Source organism: Zeus faber (genome assembly GCF_960531495.2).
Source record: "Zeus faber genome assembly, chromosome: 6".
In the NCBI taxonomy this organism is placed as follows: Eukaryota; Metazoa; Chordata; class Actinopteri; order Zeiformes; family Zeidae; genus Zeus; species Zeus faber.
The window spans coordinates 14,926,684-14,940,052 of record NC_137201.1 but is presented as its reverse complement, the minus strand read 5'-3'; the positions used below and the strand labels follow the sequence as shown (position 1 = coordinate 14,940,052).

The following is a 13,369-nucleotide window of genomic DNA, read 5'->3' as shown; positions in this document are numbered from 1 at the left end:
TCCCCTGGGGACGAGTCAGGCTTAAAGTCAAAGGTGTTTAAATCAGGAGAGCCACTTACTTTTTACATGACAGAAAAATCGTTTGGAAAAGCCCCTCTAATAGATAGTAATAGAAAGTATAGTAATAGAGATTGCATTATGTCATTTAGCAGACATTTTTCTATAAAGCAAATTACAACAAGTTTATTAGTCACAATATTAAACTGACTGTATGTCACAGTCAGATAAGTGGAATTTTTATACAAATGTCTTAACATTAAATCGCCATTTAAAAAAAACAACACATTTTATTTTATGTTGAACACAAATAATAATGATTATTTTCGTTTTCATTTCCTACACATGCAGGTCGGTGTGGTTAGAAATTTTCAACATCAACAATAGATAGACCCCATTAATCAACAGAAAGGGTCTTTCCAATTGAATTTGCACTAAAATCTTTATTTCCATGACACTGCTCAACCTAAAAGTTTCCATCTCAACAACTGAAAATTGCAAACTGAAAATGAAAATGCATGGGAAATGTCTGTTCCAAAAACGACCTCAAGCTATTTGTTTATGCGCTAAACAGGGAAATAAGTATTAAGCCCACAAACAAACTTGGTTATGGAGTAAACACAGTCATGTTAGTATAAGGCCAAGAAGCAAAGAGTTGGAGTAAGTTATGTTGCACGTTCCAATTATCTTGTTTCTTGTCATTGGATCTTGTTTGATACTATGATATTTTTTTGTCACATAACTCTCCATTAAATACATCTATCTATGTCTGTCTGTCTGTCTGTCTGTCTGTCTGTCTGTCTGTCTATCTATCTATCTATCTATCTATCTATCTATCTATCTATCTATCTATCTATCTATCTATCTATCTATCTATCTATCTATCTATCTATCTGTCTGTCTGTCTGTCTGTCTGTCTATCTAACTGATAATGGTTCATTTTAATGTGGACTCTTATCTATTTATCTATCGATCAATCGATCGCTGTCTGTCTGTCTGTCTGTCTGTCTGTCTGTCTGTCTGTCTGTCTGTCTATCCATCTATCTTGTTCACCAAAAATGAATCGATATGGGGGAAGGTGTGCAAACAAGGTATGCCCTTCCAGAGGGATTAAAACAGTGCTGCCGATCTGAAACTGAAAACTCTGCCAAGATTACATGGTCTTAGAAAAGACATTAGAGCAAACAATGTAACCTGACCTATGAATTACCGTTGTTATCCCAGTTTGGATCATAAATCAAGTAGAAAAATGAATAAATGTGTGTACTCAGGTACTGGGTATCAAATGAATAATAACGATGAAACAAACCACATGAGAAGGATTCTCAAATGTGGCGGCTGATCATTATACGAAACAAAACCTCATTCAGAGAGAACGATTAATTAAATGTTTCACAAAACGAGTTGCGCAGTGGGTGGAGTGAGGCTCAAAACCGAGGGGTTCATAATAGCATGATCTCAAATAATTACATTTAATTACATTACTGTATGTCATTGATCAGACGCTTTCGTCCAAAGCGACTTATAATAAGTACATTTGTCACAGTATCAAAAACCAACTGCGTGTCACAGCCACAGTTTAAGTTCCTCTAGAAACTGGACGTATCGAAGTGTGTTGGGGAATGGGGGTGGGGCGGAGATTTCCCAGCATGCTTTGTTTATTGTGTGTTTTGGGGTTGTCGGGGCAAGGGATTGTTATGTGTTCTTAGTAACAGTAATGTTAATTGTTATGCCGTTGTAAGTAGTAGTTAGCCATGTTATACGTGTTATGATAGATTGTTATTACTTGTATGTGTTGTGATTATGTTATGATTGTTGCACCGGGAGTTAGAGTGTGTGCCTTTAGTAACCTGCCTGCCGCGATGACAACGTGGTGGTTTTGTGCTGAGCACCTTGGCGAATAAAGCTCCGCGGCCGCTTGAGAAATCTTGTTTCCCGCCGCTTGGTGGAAGAAGCCCTCGCTAGAAGTGGAATGCAAGACGGCAACTCTGCGAGAAGAGATTGAAGGACTTACCACACGCTGGCGAAACATCGAGGGTGCTCGAATAATAGAGAAAAGAATCGCTAGCAGCAAAATCGCGCGCCGAGGGAACGCCGGGAAGCTTGCTCGACGGGGCCAGCGATCCGCAACTGCCCGCCGGCAGTCGCGGATCGCTCCGCCGGAGCGGCCAGCGGTGAAAGAGTGACTCGATGGGGCCAGCGATCCGCGACTGCCGGTGACAGATCTCCGCCGGAGCAGCCAGCGGTGAACAAGTGACTCGCTGGGGCCAGCAATCCTCGACCAGCGGTGACAGATCTCCGACGGAACGGCCAGCGAGAACCAGTGACGGCGGCAAGCGATGGCGCCAGCAATCCTCTACCCCCCCCCCCCCCCCCCCCCCACGGCCGGCACCAACGCCCCTCCCAACACGCGATCACCCCTCCCGCGAAGTGCCAACGGAGAGCGGCTGGCGGGGAGGTATCGTGAAGAGACCTACCTCATCCAAGTGTAGCTGGCAGCACAGTTCAATAATTGGACTGCAGAAGAAACCGCTGTGCAAGTCGCCCTCGCTACCCAGCGTTTGATGGCGCGGACAGTGCACCAGAATGGGGGGAAAGAGATCCCATCAAGTGACTTTTGTTGCTGAGTTGCTAACCGCGCTGACCAATCTGAAGGACATCTTCCAAGCCATCCACCAGGCCGGGCTCTGACTTCAGGCCGGGCCCCATCTCTGATGGGAGACGTTGTTCCAGTTGTTCCGCAGCCCAGGTAGCAATCGTGAAAAACTGGCCAGTTCCTCGCAACGTAAAAGAGCTGCGAAGCTTCCTAGGGCTGGCTTCCTACTACAGACGGTTGGTGAAGGACTTTGCCACAATTGCCAGCCCTCCATACCAGCTGACATAAAAGGGCCAGGCATTCCAGTGACAGTGAGGGGAGGACTGTTCCTGTGCCTTCACAAAGCTGTGGTCAGCACTCATCGATGCCTTGTGCCATCCAGACCTGCAGCAACCTTTCCTTGTGGCTGGCCGTCATCCAGGGCCTCCGCCATTTCCATCTGTACCTCTACGGGCAGAGGTTCCTTCTACGCACCGACCACGCATCCCTCACCTGGCTCCTCAACTTCAAACAACCAGAAGGACAGCTGGTCCAGTGACTAGAGACACTACAGGACTACAACTTGGTCGTCTCCATGCCAATGCGCTGTCACGACGGCCCTGTCAGGAGGCGGAGTGCCTGCACTGTCGACACGTCGAGGGACGGGATGCGGCGACGTTTAAGGTAAAGGTTAAAGAAGAAAGGCCTCTCACCGAAGCTGATGAGCCACTGGGTGGGACCCTATACAATCCCTGAGAGACTGTCTGATGTGTACAGGGTGCGGCTGATCAAAATGATCAAAAATCATTGTGATCGGCCTACTCCCTACCGACCCTTGGCTCAGTCTGAGGGTGATTCAGGGACAGAGCGGCAGCCTCCAGTCTGTGCAAAAGCGTCAACTTCCCCAACACCTCAGAGGCTTTGTTGTGGAAACACGGGTCGCTGGAGAGAGCTAACCAGCCAGGTGGGGGAAATGTAGCGTGTTGGGGAATAGAGGTGGGGCAGAGATTTCCCAGCATGCTTTGTTTATTGTGTGTTTTGGGGTTATTGTTGCTTGCTTTTGTTTGCTTAGTTTGTGCCGCTTGTTTCTGAATGACTGAAGCCCTCCAATTCTTTTGTCAAAGACTGACGACCCATCTCTTCAGACTACACCTGGACCCTTCCATGTTTATGGACCTAATTGGGGCAATGATTGCTTTTTAAAAGTCAGTGTTGTTGTCTATAGCTGACTTATCCACACATCATCTTATAAGACCGCTCGTCCACCAGAAACAGCATGTTAAGGATACAGTCTGGTCAACCCAAATGCAGGACACAACGGTTTTGGGAGTAGGTGCAAGGTTTAATGTGGAGACTGGCAAAGGATCAGGGTCCAGGGATGGACAGGAAATCAGGCAGGGAATCGGGAACTGGGCAGGGAATCAGGATGCAGGAGTCAGGGTCCAGGAACAGGCCGGGAATCACAATCCCGAAACAGGCCGGGAATCACGACCGTAGACAGGACTGAGACTTCAGACACACAAGGAGACACACAATGATCCGACCGAGGCTTGAATGCTAAAATCTGGGAAAATTCAGGATCCTGCTTTCAGGAGATAGCGAGTAGCCTGAGGGAAGCGAGCTCTTCCCCTTCAAACACCTCCTTAGTAACTCCAAAGTCCTGTCAGGATAAAGGCAAGCAGGGCAGCGGAGACTCTGTTGCACTGGGCAATGGAGACAGAGGAGTGCTGGACCGCGGAGCTAGGCCAAGGGTTGGCTTCAGGATCACAATACTACATCTAATTGACGAGAGTGTAGGCAGGGGGCGAGCAGTCTGGGTGCACGAAGGAAACTTCCAGGCTCGGAAGCATGCTGACGACTAGCAGGTCTACAGCTAGCAGGCTGGTGGCTAGCAGGTGAATCTCCAGGTTTGTCCCTGATGAGGAACCACCTGAATACTACAAAAACCGGGTTCATCATACTGGGTTCATGTTTGGTCAGATCGTCTATTAAGGATACGATCTGGTGAACCCAAATGCGGGACACAAAACGGTTTTGGGAGTAGGTGCAAGGTTTAATGCGGAGACAGGCAAAGGATCAGGGACAGACGGGGAATCAGAACAGGTGGTGAGATTGCTGACTGTGGACAGGTGTGCACAAGATAGATAGATAGATAGATGTATTTCATGGTGTGTTATGTGACAAAAAAGTACGAGGATCAAACAATATCCAATGACAAGAAAACAAGATAATTGGAACGTGCTTGCTTCTTGGCCTTCTACTAACATGACTGTGTTTACTCCATAACCAAGTTTGTTTGTGGGCTTAACACTTATTCCACTGTTGAGAACATAAACAATGAAAATTAGAAAACAAATAACTTGAGGTCAGGGATGACCAATCTGTGTAAATGTTTTTGGATAGGACGCTTTGCATTCGTTTCCAATTTTTTATTTTCAATTGCTGAGATGGAATCTTTTAGAGTGAGCAGTGTCACAGAAATAAAGATCTTAGTGCAAATAAAATTGGAAAGACCCTTTCTATTGATTAATCGGGGTCTTACTATTGTTGATACTGGAAATTTCTAACCACACCCGAACTGCATGCGTAGGCGTCTGTATTTGGAAATTAAAATGAGAACGAAAATAATCATTATTATTTATGGACAACATAAAATGACATTTTTTGTTTTCAAATGGTAATTTAATGTTCAGACATTAGTCCCCTCTCCTCAAGTGCTCCTACTTGCTTCTGTGTAAGATCTGGTTCAGTGGTGAATCAGATGTTTCTGCTGTGAACACACTGATCTTTGCAAATCAAGGCCTCACACACCTCCACTGTTAGATGAGGATAGGGTAAAGATGGGATAACTAGTGTCGAAGCAACACGTCTAGTACGTTCGTCTTGTCTCACGGGCCGAGTGTGGCCTCCAGAACTGAAGTTTGAGACCCATGCTGTAAGGCCTATTCTCGATTCCTCTTATCAGCCACTTCAGGATGGGGGAGGAGTTAATTATGTAAGTCAATGGGACAATCTGCTCAATCATGTTTTTTAATCTAAATGAAGTCACAACGGTCCAGGTAGAAAAGTATATACAAGCATATGTTTTGAACAGGCATTAATACTGTGAAGGATTTTTCGATTGTAATTTGCTTTGGAAATAAAGTGTCTGCTAAATGACATAATGCAAGGTCTACTACTATACTGTTTATTATTATGTATGTATAAGAGGGACATTTCCAAATGATTTCTCATGTAAAAAGTAAGTTGCTCTCCTGATTGAAACACCTTTGACTTTAAGCCTGACTTGTCCCCAGGGGATGCTGGCAGTCTTTACTCAAAGTATGTTACTGATAGGACAATGAAAACCAAACAGCTTGAAGGAATTGCAGTGTGTGCTGTTGCAAAGGATCATTAGTATAAAAGAAGCATTTCTCTTGTAAATCTTCAGGAGAAATCGTTATTGATTACTGTCTACAGACCTACACCATAGTAACCTGAGTTGGAGTCCAGCGAGAGATCTGCAAAAGATGGCATTCCACTTCACCTTCATTACCGGTGAGTCCTCCCCTGCTTATGTTGTGGATTTTCTGGCATTAGAGTTTGGTGAAGTGACAGATTCAGCCATATTATTTACACATATACATTAAAATATTCTACATCAAGAGCGATGGTGAGCAGTTCCTAGATTCATTTGGAAAACAAATAGTATTTGTGGCAGAAAGTGCACATTTAAAGAGATCTACTAAACTAAACACACTAAACTCTCAAATCTAAGACTCGTCACTACATTCAAATGTGTATTTTGTGCCTTTGATAAAGTGCAATCAAAACCTCAGAGGAAGCAGGTTAATCTGATGAAGGCTGGAATGTAGCACATGAAGCATTTGATGACTGATGTAAGACAAGGGACATTGTTTGACTTTTTGTCTGTCTTCTAGTTTTGGCTGTTGGATTAGTCCTGCCTTCAGTACTTGGTAAGCAGTTACACAACACCTACTTGTCTCATCACTGAAAGAGAATTACTCTTGTTCTCCTCGGTTAAGTTGTAACATTTTAACATATTCTTCTAGAAGCTCTGCCTGGGCCAGGTAGAAACGGATTAAGCATGGACGGAATGTTTCCAGGATTTGGTGAGCAGTCACACAACACCTTCACTGTATATGTATCACAGAACATGACCCCAGTTCTTCTTGGTTGAATTGTAATGGTTTAACATATTCTTCTTGGACCTCTGTCTGGGTCAGGTGGAAACGGACAAGGCTTGGGCGGAGGGTTTCCAGGATTTGGTGAGCAGTCACACAACACTTTCTTCACTGTATATTTATCACAGAGAGAATATTACACATGGTTGAATTGGTTGGTTGGTTGGTTGAATTGCGGTTGTTTAACAAATTCTTCTTGGACCTCTGCCTGGGCTAGGTGGAAACCAACTAAGCATGGACGCAATGTTTCCAGGATTTAGTAAGCAGCTACACAACACCTACTTTATTGTATATTTATCACAGAGAGAATATGACTCCTGTTCTTCTTAGTTGAATTATAATGGTTTAACATATTCTTCTAGACGCTCTGCCTGGGCCAGGTGGAAACGGACCAAGCAGGGACAGAGGGTTTCCAGGATTTGGTGAGCAGTTACACAACACGTACTTCATTGTATATTTATCACAGAAAGAGAACATGACTCCAGTTCTTCTTAGCAGAAGTGTGTGGGCGTCTCTACCTAAGTGTACAGGTTCATGGAGGGAGACAGAATCGTTCTGACCTGTCTTGCTGACATGGCAAGGGTTTTATTAGTCATGATAACAAAAAGGCTCGCTGGCAAAACCGGAACATAATATAAAAGGAAAAGTCAATGTGTTTCTTCGGTTGCACTCTGGTCCGCAGGCGTTTCCGCATCCTGCACCGTCTGATCCCCACTGAAAGACAGTACAACATATTTGAAATCTCTCCCAGTCGAGTCTGACCAATCAGCGCCAAAGAGGCTGATCGGGCAGACCCGGTACTGATGCGCTGCTACGGAGCCAGGCCAGCTCTGTCACTTGCAGACCTGGCTTAACCACGTCCCATTGTTTGCCACAAATTGTAATTGTTTAATATATTCTTCTAGGAGCTCAGCCTGGGCCAGGTGGAAAAGGAATGAAGATGGGCGGAGGGTTTCCAGGATTTGGTAAGCAGTTACACAACACCTACTTCATTGTATATTTATTACTGATAGAGAATATGACTCCTGTTCTTCTTGGTTGAATTGCAATGGTTTAACATTCTTCTAGGAGCTCAGTTTGGGCCAGATGGAAAAGGACTAAGCATGATGTCAAATACTGGGTCAGAAAAGCCTCTCTTCTACATTCAATCTTAACCCACTCTCTTTTAATCAGTTTCACTTCCTGTCTGTGATAATAACTGATGTCATTTTTAATCCTCCACTCTGTGTATTCAATGAATATTATTGAGAAACTAATTTCATCAATTGGACAAAAGTGCTCATTTGTACATGTTTATTATAGATCAAACTAAATTGTCAAATAAATACTGAAACACTCAATGTAAGAACCATTAAGCAGTGCTAATCTAAAACTGTAATATTAAACAGTACGCTTACCCCTCGTAGAGGAGGACTACCTCTGCTCCACCAAAAGAGCCGATGAAATATAACAGTCATATGTTTTAAAGCAATTCTCTTATTTCTTCACAGTTTTCCTTCTGAAGAGGAAATTGAAGCTGCTAAAGCTCAAATGGCAGAATTTCAAGTTCAAATAGAAGCAGCTCAGGCTCAAGCAAAAGCAGTTAATGAGAAAATGGCTCCCATAATTGAAAAAGCAAAGGGGGAAATGACTGCAATTAATGATAATTTAACCGCCAAAATGACCGCAGCCATTGAGGAAGCTGTTAAAGCTGCCAAAGCAGTAGCGGAGAAAACAAAAGCAGAATTAGAAGCTGTTGCTGCAGCTCAGGCAGTAACTGCAATCCCTTAAGTCTGGATCTGAAATCTATAATCAAACAAAAAGGTAAACAACACACATGCACACACACAGATCATTTAAAGGAGTAAGATGAATTACAATTTGGTCTTTGCATTTTTTTCATTTGTGTGTTTGTGCGTGCATCTCTTCCAGGGTCCTGTTGTCGCATGAGGTCAGAGTTTCAAAGTTTTCTCCAGTTATCCTTCATCCATCTTTTAATGCTTTGGTTTCGACTGTAGTCTTTTTCACGTTATCTCCTAGATTTGGTCATCTGATTTATTTTCATGCTGAACCTGTATTTTCAAAACATTTCAAATTGAAGTCAATGTCATTCCAGCATGAAATATGATTTGAAAATATATCAAATAAATCTTATTTGCATTCATTGGGATTCTGTTCATTCTTTCAGTTTTGCCCCCACTCACGATGTCTTATTGATTCACATTGTTCTTTATTTTAATATGGTGTAACTGTTTTACACCTTGAAATAATTGAAATCACCAGTGAAATAATTTTCTGAAGTAAAATTCTCAAGGTGTCGTTCATCCCAGTCACAACTATTCTCTGGCGCCCCAATGGTAGAACAAGCTCCCCACGTGTGTCAGAACGGCTGAATCAGAATTAGCTGAAGACCCATCTCTTTCGACTACACCTAGACCCTACTTGCACTGAGCTGTCTACCCCATGAGCATCTATTTAACCTTTAATGTCCAACATACATTCAGTTTCTAGAGACACTTAAGCTGTGACATGCAGAAGTCACTTTAGACAAACGCATCTGATTAAATTATATATGGTAATATAATTATTTGGGATCATGTTATTATGAACCCCCCTGTTTTAAGCCTCACTCCACCCACTGCACAATTTAGAAAAATGCCGAAAAGTGGGACATGAAGAGGTCTGTCTCCATGATGGAAATGGGTGTGGTTTAACAGTCCCCTTTTAACTGAATTGATCGCTTGGCAGTTCCATCATAAAACATTGTTACAAGTAAAGACTACAGTTCCCATAATGCATGGCAACAGAAGCGAATGTTAAGGATGATGGTCAAGATGAACCCAAACAAAGGACACACGGTTTTTGGAATTTTTTTTAACCTGTGCTGTCAGCATGCTGGGCATACAACGCAGAGTATTTGTATGACATTTGCATCCAGGACAGAGTTAGTCTGCAAGAGGAGTTCAAGTTCTCAACCTGCAATGCAACTCTTTATTCATTCTTAAATCATCAAGAACTGCTGCAATAACTCTGTCCTGTGGACGACCTGTAGAATGACAAGAGCACAGTTTTGGTTTTAGAGAACCACCACCAACCCCCCTCTTTGAAAAACTATTCATCTTGTTTGGGTCTATAACAACTGATCACTACTCCAAGAGGGGGAGAATCACCACGGTGAGACAAATAAACATAGAAACAAACAACATTTACACAAAAACATGAACACTGGACGACAAAGTCTATTGAAAAACTGAATTAGGTCCTGGAAAACTGGAACTACAACTGGTCCCGTGGCCTCTTCCTGTCAAAGTTATGGCAGTAGATAAGGGAGGAAAGGAGCGGAAAGCAACCAAGAGGGTGCTGGGGTGCACTCCAAGCAGGGGTGCGTCCGTGCGTGCGTGCATGCGTGGGTGTGTGTGTGTGTGTGTGTGTGAGATGTCAACCGGTGAGTGTACATGACTTTTCCCCATTGGTACTGGTTTAGAAGGTCGGTATCATGTTGCGGCGGCTCCAAGCAGCGCAAGGGGCCCCGAAGCCCCCCGAACTCCACAGCCCCACGGACAACCTCCGACTGCAAGAGATCCCTGGGTACCCTGCCCTGCGGCCACGGAAGACCCCCGGGCCCCCAGAGGAGCCAGAGGGCCGTAGAGCAACTCCCATGCCCAGCCCGAGGAGCATGACCAAGTCGCAGGGAGCACGAGGAGGCCCCGCGCCCCAGGGGCGCACACATACAACCAACCCTCGGGCGCAGATACAAGACGCAGCCGCCGGCACAGAACGCGGGCCACGGGCGCGAGGCACGGACCGCGGGCCTGGATCATGGCCCTACGGTGACAGACCAACACCCCACCCGAGCCGCCCGCCCCATGGGTGGGCCGGCATGACCCCCACACCCACCCACGCCCCACACAAGGGGCAGTTACAGGGATGTGATGTGACACCAGACACAGAAAGAGGGAGCCAGAGAGGGACAGAGGGACCTAGAGACCGAAAGAGGGAGCCAGAGAGGGACAGAGGGACCTAGAGATAGACTGGGAATCAAGGCAGGAGAGGATCGTGACAGATAGGCCAGGAGCCTGACGGTTAAGCAGCAGTGATGAAATGCTCGGCTCTCTTTTCAGACTTTGTTCTTGACGAAGGACTCACTGGAAAGATTTGTTCAATTTTCAGAATCTTTGATTCAGTTGATGTAATGCACGGTGAGCAGGGACGACTTCCTGTCACCAATGAACGAGATTCAGAAGAGTCTGTTTGGCTCTGAGTTGTGAATGGGATTCTCACAAGAATTGATTGGTTCTGTCACAATGATTTATTTTGGTGGAATGCAACGTGTGAATCAGTCACATTTAATGACATGTTTTCCACATGAATCAAATCCACAGTAAAGATTCTAAGTTTTTCAGGTTTGTGACTTGATCTCGCTCGCCCACTCACCGAACAGAAACGTATGTCTCGTACACAATTGACGTGCGTTGGTCCCTTAGCTCTGCCAGAGCAATTTCAAACAATGCGTTGACAATGGACTGTTGGAATCTCATGTTAAACAGGATGTGGTTGTTTGCATGAATAAACGAACAGCACATGTACGATTTGGCCTACATATGTCTCAGTATATATAGTATTATCATTATTTTTAATGAATTAAAACATTGTAACTGTTTCAATTTTGTGTATTTTTCAAACTAAATTTCAAAGTTTTTCCTTTGATTGGGGTAGCTTTAAATACCCAACATGACTACACAATTTGTTTAAAATTCACTCTTGAACAGAATGAGACTGAGAGCAGTCACTACGAATGCCATACAAACACGGCTGAGCTACACGGAGAAAATGGGAGTCTCCTTTTCCTTCTCTGTCAAGATTGAATGTGCAGTCAGATCCATCGAGGGGTGATGCTGCGTAGGGATTTTGAATAATTAATGTTTGATGGGAGAATTGTGTAGAGAATAGGGTGTTAAGAAGCTTTTTAGCCACGTAGGCGCATGTGTGTCTTATGGTTCAGGACTCTTCTGGGGGTGCAGCTAAACGTTTTTTCCCGTCCCGCTCTCGTTTTGTGAAAAATGTAATTAATCGTTCTCTCTGAATGAGGTTTTGTTTCGTATAATGTTCAGCCGCCACATTTGAGAATCCTTCTTATGTGGTTTGTTTTCTCGTTATTATTAATTTTATACCCAGTACCTGAGTACACACATTTATTCATTTGTCTACTTGATTCATAATCCGACCTGGGATAACAACTGTAATTCATAGGTCAGGTAACTTTGTTTGCTCTGATGTCTTTTCTCATCCAAGTGGGAGATTATGTGTTGTGTATTTGTAACTGGGTAACTTTAAGGCACCACTGTGATCCTGCTCCATCTTTATGGACCTAATTGGGGCAGTGATTTATTTTTTAAAGTCAGTGTTGTCGTCTATAGCTGACTTATCAGCCAGGAGCAGTGGGCAGCATTCGTCGACCTGCCCGGGGACCTGGTACCAAGTGTCCATCGCTGGACAGACGATGATGCGTGCATGTTTTTGGTGGGGGTCCTTACTGACGGTAGGTGGAGGAAACCCGATGTGAGCACGGGGAGAACATGCAAACTCCACACAGAAAGGCTCCTGTTTGGGAGATAACCTGCCAGAGCGCGCTGTCAACAGCGCCCCAGGCGGGAATAGATAGACAGATAGATAGATAGATAGATAGATAGATAGACAGATAGATAGACAGATAGATAGATAGACAGATAGATAGATAGATAGATAGATAGATAGATAGATAGATAGATAGATAGATAGATAGATAGATAGAGAGATAGATAGATAGATAGATAGATAGATAGATAGATAGATAGATAGATAGATAGATAGATAGATAGATAGATAGATAGATAGATAGATAGATAGATAGATAGATAGATAGATAGATAGATTTAATGGCGTGTAACGTGACCAAAAAAAACATGGCTTCAAATAAGATCCAATGACAAGAAACAAGATAATTGGAACGTGCAACATAACTCTTACTCTAACTCTTGCTTCTTGGCCTTCTACTAACATGACTGTGTTCACTCCATAACCAAGTTTGTTTGTGGGCTTAACACTTATTTCCCTGTTTAGCACATAAACAGTGAAAATGAGAAAACAAACAACTTGAGGTCAGGGATGACCAATCTGTGTAAACGTTTTTGGATAGGACGCTTTGCATTCGTTTTCAATTTGTTATTTTCAGTTGTTGAGATGGAATCTTTAAGGGTGAGCAGTGCCACGGAAATAAAGATCTCAGTGCAAATAAAATTGGAAAGACCCTTTTTTATTGATTCAGCGGGGTCTAAATATTGTTGATACTGGAAATTTGTAACCACACCCAACCTGCATGTGTAGGCTTCTGTATTGTGAAATTAAAATAAGAACGAAAATAATTATTATTTATGGTCAACATAAAATATATACATTTTTTCCCAAATGGTAATTTAATGTTCAGACATTAGTCCCCTCTCCTCAAGTGCTCCTACTTGCTTCTGTGTAAGATCTGGTTCAGTGGTCAATCAGATGTTTCTGCTGTGAACACACTGATCTTTGCAAATCAAGGCCTCACACACCTCCACTGTTAGATGAGGATAGGGTAAAGATGGGATAACTAGTGTCGAAGCAA

General features: G+C 43.6%; 1 long non-coding RNA gene across 1 annotated transcript; it reads left to right on the top strand.

Moving 5' to 3' along the window:
• The first annotated feature begins 6,972 nt into the window (after nucleotides 1-6,972).
• Nucleotides 6,973-8,802, top strand: LOC307231274. The gene is made up of 6 exons (XR_013844195.1): nucleotides 6,973-7,015; nucleotides 7,119-7,178; nucleotides 7,662-7,721; nucleotides 7,825-7,876; nucleotides 8,247-8,559; nucleotides 8,668-8,802. It is a non-coding gene; the product is annotated as an uncharacterized lncRNA (long non-coding RNA).
• The last annotated feature ends 4,567 nt before the right edge of the window (nucleotides 8,803-13,369 follow it).